Source organism: Bufo bufo, chromosome 3, assembly GCF_905171765.1.
Source record: "Bufo bufo chromosome 3, aBufBuf1.1, whole genome shotgun sequence".
In the NCBI taxonomy this organism is placed as follows: domain Eukaryota; kingdom Metazoa; phylum Chordata; class Amphibia; order Anura; family Bufonidae; genus Bufo; species Bufo bufo.
This window is the reverse complement of record NC_053391.1, coordinates 461383588-461396902: the sequence shown is the minus strand read 5'-3', so window position 1 is coordinate 461396902 and position 13315 is coordinate 461383588. Positions and strand designations below refer to the sequence as shown.

Here is a 13315-nt window from a genome sequence, read left to right as displayed (position 1 = left end):
GTTCCTGAAGAACCTATGGAGATCCAGTTCAGTCTGAAAAGTGTCAAATTTGTAAGATGGACAGAAGGAGAGGCCCTTCTGCAATACCTGTATTTGTGTAGGTGTCAGTGTTTTGGATGAGATGTTTATGACTAGTGATTGCAAGGATGTCTCCATTACCTGCGATCTAGTCGTCCTTCCCGTATATGCTCCAGCTGTATCTTGTCTCCCTCTGCGGCTGCGGTTTCTTCTGGGTCCCGGATGGTTGGGTGGAAGGTTGTCTGATCTGTAGCGGCTGTCGTGGCTAGAGATTGAGGAGTCTGAAGAAGAGAGGTAATCTCTTTGTCGTTCCAGTGGAGGGCGAGGGTAGTTATTTTGCCATTTATATACCCTGTTGGTGCGGTAGTCCTCGGCGTCTCTTTGGAATTTTTTCCGCTTCATACTCTCGATGTCGCGTTTATGGGTGGCAGCCGTATTTGAGAGTTTCTCTTTGAAGATGTTGTAGTCCGCTGTGGGGAGTGTTGCTTGTAGCTGTTGCTCGGCTGTTCTAATCTGTTCTTCCATTTTCTGGATACTGGTCTGTAGAAAGGAAACTGTGAGGGTCATAAGATCAAAAGAACAGCGGTTGAGAATTTGTTGGAATTGGTCGCAGTAGGTTGGGTCATCTTTGAATAGAGTTGGTCGGATGGTCATACGCAGACCCCTTGGGATGCGTTGTTCCTTGATGTATTCTGCCAATGTGGCGCTGTGGAGTTGATGGTTAATCAGACGACGGGATTCTTTTTCAGGATCTCTGCTTTTAATGTCCGATGTCGGGACCTGCAGGAAATCCCTTGATGTTGTTACTTGAGACAGAATGCGCTCTCTTTCCTCTTCGTTGTATGAAAAGGTCGACATTCTGGAGTTATTTTCCAAAAGGGAAATTGAGACGTTATAAGGTTGGATAGCTCTCCAATTGGATAGCGTGGGTATTAGGAGATGGTTCCCAAACCAGATATATAGTGTAAAAGGACTCCTGTACTCCACTTTGAATTTCAGTATAAAGCTTTATTTAGTGCGGTTCCAGTCAAAAAAACGTTTTCGGCTTAATAGCCTTCTTCAGTGTAACTGGAAAGGCATACAAGGTATCACAATAAATACGTGTACAATGATTACAATACATGTGCAAAAAAACTTACAGCATTGGATTTGTTTTAAGGAAAATCGTACACTGTATATAGTGTTACAAATAGGTGCGGAATAGACATACAGCACATAACATATCGATAGAATTGTGTACAGAAAGAGGAAGACGTGTCGATATGGCATGTCAAGAGAGCGTCGTCTGTCATCTGGGGATCCTGTGGGGTCATCTCCATCGGGGTAATCCATGGTGGGTAGGTAGCTTTGGTCGTGGGTTTATTCTATGGTGAATCATTCCGTGCTCAACCCAATTTAAAGTGGGGTGATAGGCAGTAATGGTGGAATTAAGGAATAAAAAGTAAAATCTGACAAGGCACAAGAGAGCGGATCCCTGTAATACGTGTACTGTGGAGGTAAAACCTGTTCATGCAATTGGCTGGTCCAGCCCCATGCAGCATCCAATTGGTAAATGTTGCAAAGGACATAAAGACATATCGGTGCTCAATCTGATATAGCGCAAATAGATAAAGCCCTATAATATGTATGTTCTAGGGTTTAAAAGTCATGCTGTTGTATCAAGCTAGTCTAGCCAAGTGCAATTACAGGTACTTAACAGACATGTTCATGCAGGGTAGCGAAATAGCAACAAATATACAGGTAGAGAGGCAATTATGTACATGCAATACCCACGCTATCCAATTGGAGAGCTATCCAACCTTATAACGTCAAGCATCTTAATTACATTGTTAACCCCCTAGTAACGGGCATATCCAATGCAGCGAACCATTTTATAGTGGAACAAAATCGCAACATGAATAGTTTACGCACTTTTGCTTTGAGAAAGTGACAGTTCCTGCAAGAGGAGGTAATATTTTTTTTAAAAATCCTGTTACGGAAGGCATATTGGATTTTTAGACTGAATACTAGGTTTCCATCTGGACTTAACTTGAAAAAAGAATTTATGCACTTTTATTCAATGCTGCATTATTTTATATTGATTGATATTGGGAATTTACTTCACAGGCCATGTAGTGTCACTGTTAACACAGAGAGGGAACTACATGGAGGGTACCGCCTTTTCCCCCTGTTGCTTTCCCCTTGGTTTTTAGCTGTATAGTCTGAATTTAGGTTTGGATCATATTTACATTGTGCATTTTTTTTAAGGAACATGGAATGTAGCGTATTTGCCAGATACATATCAAAAGGTTTTTAGCGCGATCTGAATTTTGTTGGCTTGTCTATTTATGTTTATTGCGACAAATGTTTGTGATTTGTTCATTTTGCACACGACCGTTGTTGTTTTGGGGTCTGTTTTTCACTGATCTGTTGTTCCGCATCTGAGGTTTTTTTCTCTGATTTAAGTCCTCCTGTTCCGTTATTCCACAAAACATATCCGTATGGTTTCCGTATTTGATCTGTTTTTTGTGGATCGGAAACGGAAACAGTAACTTATTAATCACCAAACACATGAGCAATATGGGCTGGGTATAGCATTTCTACAGTAAGGATCCGCAAAATACGGATGACATACGGATATGTCCCGTGTGCGTTCTGTATTTTTTGCGGACCCATTGACTTGAATGGGGCCTCGGACTGTGATTTGCGGAAATAATAGGACATGCACTACTTTTTTGCGGAACGGAAATACGGAAACGCAATGTACACAAAGTACCTTCCGTTGTTTTTACGGACCCATTGAAGTGAATGGTTCCGCATACAGTCCGCAAAAAACCCCGGAACGGAAGCGGAAATAAAATACGTTTGTGTGTATGAGCCCTTAGTGTCACAGGAGTTTGGGTGTGATGTGCCCGGCTCAGGGATCGTGGTTCTCTCCTCCTCTTATTACCTTCCTACTATTTTTCTCACCTGTTCTGTGTTCCCCTCCCCCACTATTAGCTTTTCCCTCCGCCGTCTTTCTTGCGTACCTGTCTATTGGAGGATGAGGTCCATAAGACTCCCTGAAACCGGACACACCATAAGGTTATGATTAAGAACATTGTAGTCCGAAACATGTCAACCTAACCGGAGGTGGTGGGGGGTGATGTCCACTATATGTAACCTATAATGTGAAACGGAGAATAAAGGCAACGCAACAACAAATTCTTGACTTTTATAAGCTGTAGAAACCAGTGTCAAGCAGCTGAATAAGATAATAGGCTGCATCAAAAGGGGCATAGATGCCCGTGATGAGAACATAGTCCTACCACTTTACAAATCATTAGTCAGACCACACATGGAGTACTGTGTACAGTTCTGGGCTCCTGTGAACAAGGCAGACATAGCTGAGCTGGAGAGGGTACAGAGGAGGGCAACTAAAGTAATAACTGGAATGGGGGGACTACAGTACCCTGAAAGATTATCAAAATTAGGGTTATTCACTTTAGAAAAAAGATGACTGAGGGGAGATCTAATAAATATGTATAAATATATCAGGGGTCAGTAGAGATCTATCCGATCATCTACTGTATTTTTCGCCCTATAAGACGCACCGGCCCATAAGACGCACCTAGGTTTTTGGGGAGGAAAATAAGAAAAAAAAAATTTGAACCAAAAGGTGTGCTTTTGGTGGGTTTGGAACTACACTGCGTGCAGAATTATTAGGCAAATGAGTATTTTGACCACATCATCCTCTTTATGCATGTTGTCTTACTCCAAGCTGTATAGGCTCGAAAGCCTACTACCAATTAAGCATATTAGGTGATGTGCATCTCTGTAATGAGAAGGGGTGTGGTCTAATGACATCAACACCCTATATTAGGTGTGCAGAATTATTAGGCAACTTCCCTTCCTTTGGCAAAATGGGTCAAAAGAAGGACTTGACAGGCTCAGAAAAGTCAAAAATAGTGAGATATCTTGCAGAGGGATGCAGCACTCTTAAAATTGCAAAGCTTCTGAAGCGTGATCATCGAACAATCAAGCGTTTCATTCAAAATAGTCAACAGGGTCGCAAGAAGCGTGTGGAAAAACCAAGGCGCAAAATAACTGCCCATGAACTGAGAAAAGTCAAGCGTGCAGCTGCCAAGATGCCACTTGCCACCAGTTTGGCCATATTTCAGAGCTGCAACATCACTGGAGTGCCCAAAAGCACAAGGTGTGCAATACTCAGAGACATAGCCAAGGTAAGAAAGATTGAAAGACGACCACCACTGAACAAGACACACAAGCTGAAACGTCAAGACTGGGCCAAGAAATATCTCAAGACTGATTTTTCTAAGGTTTTATGGACTGATGAAATGAGAGTGAGTCTTGATGGGCCAGATGGATGGGCCCGTGGCTGGATTGGTAAAGGGCAGAGAGCTCCAGTCCGACTCAGACGCCAGCAAGGTGGAGGTGGAGTACTGGTTTGGGCTGGTATCATCAAAGATGAGCTTGTGGGGCCTTTTCGGGTTGAGGATGGAGTCAAGCTCAACACCGAGTCCTACTGCCAGTTTCTGGAAGACACCTTCTTCAAGCAGTGGTACAGGAAGAAGTCTGCATCCTTCAAGAAAAACATGATTTTCATGCAGGACAATGCTCCATCACACGCGTCCAAGTACTCCACAGCGTGGCTGGCAAGAAAGGGTATAAAAGAAGAAAATCTAATGACATGGCCTCCTTGTTCACCTGATCTGAACCCCATTGAGAACCTGTGGTCCATCATCAAATGTGAGATTTACAAGGAGGGAAAACAGTACACCTCTCTGAACAGTGTCTGGGAGACTGTGGTTGCTGCTGCACGCAATGTTGATGGTGAACAGATCAAAACACTGACAGAATCCATGGATGGCAGGCTTTTGAGTGTCCTTGCAAAGAAAGGTGGCTATATTGGTCACTGATTTGTTTTTGTTTTGTTTTTGAATGTCAGAAATGTATATTTGTGAATGTTGAGATGTTATATTGATTTCACTGGTAAAAATTAATAATTTAAATGGGTATATATTTGTTTTTTGTTAAGTTGCCTAATAATTATGCACAGTAATAGTCACCTGCACACACAGATATCCCCCTAAAATAGCTAAAACTAAAAACAAACTAAAAACTACTTCCAAAAATATTCAGCTTTGATATTAATGAGTTTTTTGGGTTCATTGAGAACATGGTTGTTGTTCAATAATAAAATGAATCCTCAAAAATACAACTTGCCTAATAATTCTGCACTCCCTGTAATGGTGGTCTGTGGATGGCACTATTACTGGGGATCTGTGAAGGACACTGTTATGGGGGGATCTGTGGATGACGGACACTGTTATGGGGGGATCTGTGGATGACGGACACTGTTATGGGGGGATCTGTGGATGACGGACACTGTTATTGGGGGATCTGTGGATGACAGACACTGTTATGGGGGGATCTGTGGATGACGGACACTGTTATGGGGGGATCTGTGGATGACGGACACTGTTATGGGGGGATCTGTGGATGACAGACACTGTTATCGGGGGATCTGTGGATGACAGACACTGTTATGGGGGGATCTGTGGATGACGGACACTGTTATGGGGGGATCTGTGGATGACGGACACTGTTATGGGGGGATCTGTGGATGACGGACACTGTTATGGGGGGATCTGTGGATGACGGACACTGTTATGGGGGATCTGTGGATGACGGACACTGTTATGGGGGATCTGTGGATGACGGACACTGTTATGGGGGGATCTGTGGATGACGGACACTGTTATGGGGGATCTGTGGATGACGGACACTGTTATGGGGGGGATCTGTGACGGACACTGTTATGGGGGGGATCTGTGGCTTGCACTGTTACAGGGGGATCTGTGGCTGGCACTGTTACAGGGGGGGATCTGTGGATAGCAATGTTATATATGTGCCATCCACAGACCCCCCCCACCCCATAACAGTGCCATCCACAGACCCCCCCAGCCCATAACAGTGCCATCCACAGACCCCCCAGCCCATAACAGTGCCATCCACAGACCCCCCCAGCCCATAACTGTGCCATCCACAGATGTCCCCCATAAAAATGTCATCCACAGATTCCCCGCCACTCCAGTATACTAATATAAAATGTCTTATTCAATTAATAGTTATTAAACATGCCCCCCAACTCCTAATAGTACCGTACATCCTAACCGCTTCAGTACAACGCAGGCAGGCAGGCCGGGCGGCCGGCGCGTCACTCACTGACGTCACTTGCCTGCGCCGCCTGCTTCATTCATAAAGTAGGCGGCGCAGGCACGTGAAATAAGACATTTTATATTAGTATACCGGAGCGGCGGGGCTATAGTACACTGACTGCACCGCCCCGACTCTATTGCCGGCCCCCAGCTCCTCCTCCCAGTCCCTCCCCCGCTCGCTCGTACATCGCAGATTGCGATGTAAAACTGCCAGCATTCGCCCCATAAGACGCAGGGGCATTTTTCCCCCATTTTGGGGGGAGAAAAAGTGCGTCTTATGGGGCGAAAAATACGGTATTTAACCCCAGGACTGTGACTGTGACAAGGGGACATCCTCTGCATCTGGAGGAAAGAAGGTTTGTATACAAACATAGAAAAGGATTCTTTACGGTAAGAGCAGTGAGACTATGGAACTCTCTGCCTGAGGAGGTAGTGATGGTGAGTACAATAAAAGAGATCAAGAAGGGCCTGGATGTATTTCTGGAGTGTAATAATATTACAGGCTATAGCTACTAGAGAGGGGTCGTTGATCCAGGGAGTTATTCTGATTGCCTGATTGGAGTCGGGAAGGAATTTTTTTATTTTTCCTTCCTCTGAATCAACTTGCAGGATAACAGGCTGAACTGGATGGACAGATGTCTTTTTTCAGCCTTATAAACTATGTTAGGGTGGGTTCACACTAGCGTTATGGAGTCCGTTATGGCTTTCCGTTATAACATGGTTATAACGGAAAATAACGGAATCCATAAGACAGAAGGACGGATCAGTTTTGCTGCCTATAGACTTGCATTATGACGGAATGCAAAACTGAAGCCTTTAAAAGGCATTCCGTTTGCTCTCCGTCCTAATAGAAGTCTATGGGAAAGCATAACGGATCCGTCTGGGTCTCGTTATGCAAGACGGAAAACAAAACAGGACTTTGTTTTCCGTCTTGCATAACAGGACCCTGACGGTTCCGTTATGTTTTCCCATAGACTTCTATATTTATTTATTTTTAGTCTCTATTTATTAAATTTTAACAAAAAACATTACAAACACACCATTGGAAGGAAAATCACACAGAAGCAGTACATAGATAAGCATGGGATTAATCACCACAGTGTTCTGTTAGCCCATTGAGCAAGACATCAGTGGATAATAGCAAGATATTGTGAATAGCACCCATCAGAATATGTCCTGGAATAATATAGAGTACTGCATACACACACTCATTCACACTCTCCTTCATCAGCCAGAGCCCAGATATCGCAGCCACCTAAGGCATCAGCGTTTGGGCACTAATCCAGGGATCCCAGATTTTCATAAAACGGTCTGGGGTTCCTCAACGTACATAAATAAACTTGTATATAACTCAAGGTCAGCATTGATTATTTGTATCCATTGCTGCACCGTAGGACTCTTAGGGGGTTTCCAATTAAGGAGGATGGTTTTCCTTGCATAAAACAAGACAATCCTGTATAGTTTATTGCCGAATTTGGTGGGAACAACCCCATTAGCTATCCCCAGCAGACTCGTCAGCTGAGTACAGACATTGGAAAAGCCCAGTTTGTCGTTAATATAGGCATGGATCCCTTCCCAGAAGCTATATATGACTGGACACTGCCAGATCATATGTATTAGGCAGCACTTTTCATGCCCACACCTCGTACATTGCGGATCTGGTAATTTACCCATTTTGAATAGTCTCTCAGGGGTATAGTATATCCTATGGAGCCACTTAACTTGAATCAATTGATCCCTAGCGCTTACCACTGTAGATCTCCATGCATGACCAATTTCCTTAATATGTACATCTTCTAGAACTGCTACGTCTCTTCTCCACTTGACCAATGAGTTATCAAGGGGAGAATCCTGCAGCATCATTAGTGACGCATAGAGAGCCGACACAGGTTTGACTAGAGGAACCCTCCTAATTACTGCTTCTATCGGGCCACACTCCAGCTTTAGAGGTTCTCTACCAAATTGCGCTTGACAGGCATGTCTGAGCTGAAAGTATCTGAACAGACTATGTTGGGGAAGATTAAATTCTTGCTTCAAACTACTAAAAGATCTAAACAAGCCTTTCTCGTATAATTGTTAGAGTTAACGCACCCCCTTTTGGGGCCAAAATTCGAACTCTACTAACGAGAGCAATTCCGGCAAGCCTCTATTTTTCCATAGAGGCATATAGGGTGACCAAGTAGGAATATTCTCTCTAGAAATGCTCACCGGACTCCATTTGACCCAGATCTTCACTACCGCAGCCATAGCTTTGGTATAGTGTTCTGCCGAGCCCGCCCCTCCCCTGTATGCCAAATTCGTAAGTGCTTCAAAGGACCCCATGAATGCTGCCTCCAGCACCACTGCCGGATTGCCCGAATCTGCCCACACCCACCAGGCCACGTAGCTCAGCTGTACCGCCACATAGTACATGTACATATTTGGCAAAGCAAGGCCTCCCTGTAGGTAGGTTGCCTGAAGGGTACGTTTCGCTATTCTGGGAGAGGATTTGTTCCATAGAAAAGGAGTAATTGCTTTATCCAGTGTAGTGAAATGTTTCTTGGGGAGTAGCATCGGGACAGCCCTATATAAGTATAGCAGCTTTGGGAGGAGAATCATTTTTATAATGTTGATACGCCCAAAAGGTTCAGAGGTAAGTTCTCCCAAGCTTCTAATTTCTTAGTAAAATATTGCATTGTAGGAACAACATTTAGGTCATAAAACTTTGTCATCTCTTTGTGAATGACAATCCCCAAATATGCAAATTGCTCAACAACCTGAAGCCTAGAATTCAATGAGATGTGAGTTGGAACAAATCTATCAATTGGGCAGAGACTCGACTTAGCCAGTTCACACGAAGTCCCGAAAAGCTACCAAAATGGTCCACAACCTGTAAAAGGGTATCTTAGGACTTCCCTGGATCAGCCAGGTATACCAACATGTAGTCAGCATATAGCGAAAGTTTCTCTGTAATTCCTGCTATTTCCCAACCCTCTATATTTGAGTCAGAAGAAATGAGTATCGACAGAGGCTCCATTATTAATGCAAATAATAAGGGGGAGAGAGGGCCGCTTTGTCTTGTGCCTCTACATAAGGGCAAGGGATCCGATGTATACCCATTCACTCTGACTCTTGCCGAGGGGGATCTATGAAGCATCTGTAGCCAGCGTAAAAATTATGCAGGGAACCCCATACGCTCTAACACCGCCCACATAAAGTCCCACTCTACTGAGTCAAAAGCTTTTTCGTTATCCAAGGAAGCTAGGACCCTCATACCTGGATCATCATGTTTAACCTGAAGATTAGTGAACAAACGTCTGAGATTGATATCGGTAGTCTTCCCAGGCATGAAACCCGACTGATCTACACCCACTAAAGAGAGAATTACCTCCCTCAATCTCAGTGCCAGAATCTTTGCAAAAAATTTTACGTCAAAATTCAGAAGTGTGATCGGCTGATAAGAGCTACACTGGTCAGACGGCTTTCCCTGCTTATGTATTACTACTATTGTTGCCTCCGAAAAGGAAGTAGGCAGTGAACCTCGTTCCAGCGCATACCTCAATAGCTTCCTCATTCTAGTGACAAGATCTTTTGAAAATCGCTTATACCACTCAGCTGGAAATCCATCAGGGCCCGGGGTCTTTTTGGTTGCTAATGAGTTAATGGCAGCTTCAATTTCTACATCCGATATGTCTGCCGCCAGGGCATCCCTGTTCTCTCTATCAAGTGAGGGGATGTTAATACCTGCGAGAAATTTGGTAATCTCTCCCGGGGGGTTCGTGGTTTTGGGGGCATACAAATTCATATAGTAGGAGGCATACTGACGGCAAACATCTTTAGGCTCCCTCACCATCACTCCCTGCTCATTTAGGATTCCCACCACTATCGTTTGCTGGGACTCAGATCTCGCCAGATATGCCAAAGCTCTACCACATTTATCGCCATCAGAAAAAATGGTTTGTCTCTGATTTAAGAGTTTCTTTTGAGTATACTCAGTTAAGTGCAAATTAAACCTACGTTGTGCATCTAACCACACAGTCTGGTTCTCACTACAAGGATCTAGTATGTACATCCTCTCACTATCTATCAGTTCCCTCTCTAATTTCGTTTGTTTGATATTGAATTCTTTCCTGTGTGTCGCTATTGCAGAAATCAATGTTCCCCTCACTACTGATTTAAAGGCATCCCATTCCACTAGGGGATTTATAGACCCCTCATTTTCCCTCCAATAGTTCCCCATGGTGTCTAGACATTCACTCACCACTTCCAACCACATGGGGTTCAACCGCCATTGTTTAACTGCTGAAGCCAATGGTTGGGACAAAATCAGAAGGAGGGGGGCATGATCCGAGACACCTCTCAGCAGATAGTCACTAGACCAGACATAGGGAGATAAATCTTTACTGATAAAGGGAAAGTCTATACGGGACAATGAACCAGTGGAAGCCGAGTAGCACGAGAATTGCGTATCTGCAGGATGCAAGTACCGCCAAGTCTCAGTCAGATTATAGGTATCAGCCCAACATGAAAGCGCATTGTTGTGAGAGGCCTGAGGATTCAATCTGTCCCATATTGGATCCAAAGTGGCATTATAGTCACCCATAATAATGTAGGGCATCACTGGAAACATTGCTATCTTAGCTATAATCAGGTCTAGGACTTCTCTGCGGAATGGCGGTGGGATATAAAGTCCTACAATTAAATATTGCAACCCTCTGACACTAGCATGCAAAATCACATATCTGCCCTGAGGATCTAATTGAACAGAGATTATCTGAAACGGAAGACTCTTAGCAATTAAAATTGAAACCCCCCTAGCATGGTTTGAGTACACTGCATGATACGTAGGGCCTACCCAAGGACGTCGCAAAGCAAGTACTTTCCTCCCTTGAAGGTGCGTTTCTTGCAGTAACACAATATCTGGATTATAATTCTTTAGATAGTTAAACACTAAAGATCTCTTGATCTTATTGTTGAGGCCCCTAATGTTCCAGGAAAGTAGTTTAATTAACGCTATTTTGCCCACCAGAAAAAAAGCAACCAAAGCCTCCGACTGATGAAGGAACAATCACTCACACATGCACACCCTCTCAAAAACACTCTCAATATAGACATCCCCAGTCCCCATCCCCATCTTATGCTATGTGTCATCCACAGATCCCCCCATAACAGTGTCGCTGTTTAGTGTAAATATAATGGCAGCGATCTTCACTTCTTCACTTACTACATGGTGAGGCAGGAAGCCGGGCGGGCGGCCAGGCACTGACAGCGTAACTCACTATGTCATGCGCCTGCGCCGCCTGCTTCATTCATGCAGTGGGCGGAGCAGGGGCGTCACTTAGTGAGTTACGCTACCAGTGCCTGGCCGCCCGCCCGGCCTCCTGCCTCACCATGTAGTGAGTGAGCGGGGCCGGTGCAATACAGTGACTGCCCCCCGCTGCCATTACAATAGGATGCTGCACATGTAGTGTCCGTGGAGTGTGTGCCGATGGAGCGGCGTCTGGCTGCACTGAGCGTGTGGGGAAGCGGGCGCATGCGCAGTGCGGCATAATGAGTAAGATAGCCGGCATTCAGTGTGGACGGCTCCCTGGGATCTGTGACGGCTGCGCTGTCCCGTGTGCTCCGGGCAGAGTATAACTCTGAAAGCCGCTGTGCCCGGCTCCCGTCGTCCTCCTCCCTGAGCGCTGCTGTCCCGCCGCTGTGCCCCCGAGCCCGGCTCTGCGACCTGGATTGGCCTGTGTGTGTGTGTCCGTCCGCTGCGCATGCACACTTCTATAATCGGCACACACGCACGGACACCAGCCCTGAGCACGTACACAGGGCTTTTATTAGTATAGATGAATTAGCAGCAGGTGGGCAGAGGAGTGGCTATAGCTCTGAATTAAAAAAACGCTGGACTCACTGACATCACGCTGGACTCAAATCAGCTCATTAGCATGCGGCATCTTTGTGTGTATATTATGAGGTAACCATCTGTCACACCAGTAAGTGAATACATCTAAGGTACTTTTTAATAGTTAATGATTGTATATAATTAGTTAGATTATAATCAAATATCCACATGACAGGTTCCCTTTAAGTAGGAGAGCTCTGACACACCAAGATGGCGCACACCACGCGGCACCTTCACCACTTCTGCCGCTGGTCGCATGTGTCACTTTAGCACCTTCCTCAGCGCACCTCAAGCTGGTCACTCCCGGTGCCTCCCGATGTAGCGCAGACCCCACAGAGCGTTTCCATCACTCCTTCAGGGCTCAGCACAGCATCGCTGCACAGCCCTTCCACACGGCTCCTTCCCGCTCCCACCCCTGCGCTGTCTGCGTTCTCAGGCTGGAACCCGGTCTGCAGCGATCCGGATAGTGCGGTATGTCCCCAGATCTTGAGGGTCTTTAGTGGTATCGGTGGGAGCTTAAATAACCCCTTATTTTCTGGGTGTTTAAAGGGTTTTAGTCAGGATTTTGGAGGAGCACTTAAACCTTGCTTCCTCATGCCATACAGGCTAGGCCACGCATTCTCCCCCCCCCTCCCCCATAGACTTCTATTAGGACGGAGCAAAACGGAATGCCTCTTAAAGGCTTCCGTTTTGCATTCCATCCTATGGATTCCGTTATTTTCCGTTATAACCATGTTATAACGGAAAGCCATAATGGAATCCCTAACGCTAGTGTGAACCCACCCTTACTATGTTACTATGTATTTTTTTATTTTGCATTTATACCACAGTCACTTTTTAGAATCGCCGCTTGACTAATGATCTGATTTCTAAAACCATTTGTAGTCATGAATGACTATAGATCAGGGATGGCCAACCTGAGGCTCTCCAGCTGTTGCAAAACTACAACTCCCAGCATGCCCAGACTACTACAGCTATCACCCTACAGCAGGGCATGGTGGGATTTTTACAACAGCTGGAGAGCCGCAAGTTGGCCATGCCTGCTATAGATGATATTTTTTGTTAATCAAATAAAATAAAAAAATTGTGTCAAATATTTAAAAAAATCCAAGGGTGTGAATAGTTTTTTGAATACTGTTCATGAAGATTATAATAACGACAATTACCCTCCGCACCATGTTATCTCTGATCTGTTACCAAATGTGCTGTGTCCTCCCCCGCTGAG

The 13315-nt window shown here is 44.9% G+C and overlaps 1 long non-coding RNA gene across 1 annotated transcript in view; it reads right to left on the bottom strand.

Moving 5' to 3' along the window:
* Window positions 1-13310, bottom strand: part of LOC120995773 — a 45264-nt gene extending 31954 nt beyond the window's left edge. Inside the window, exon 1 of the long non-coding RNA XR_005777664.1 lies at window positions 13257-13310. This is a non-coding gene — a long non-coding RNA (uncharacterized LOC120995773). The remainder of the gene's footprint in view (window positions 1-13256) is intronic.
* Between the last annotated feature and the right edge of the window lie 5 nt (window positions 13311-13315).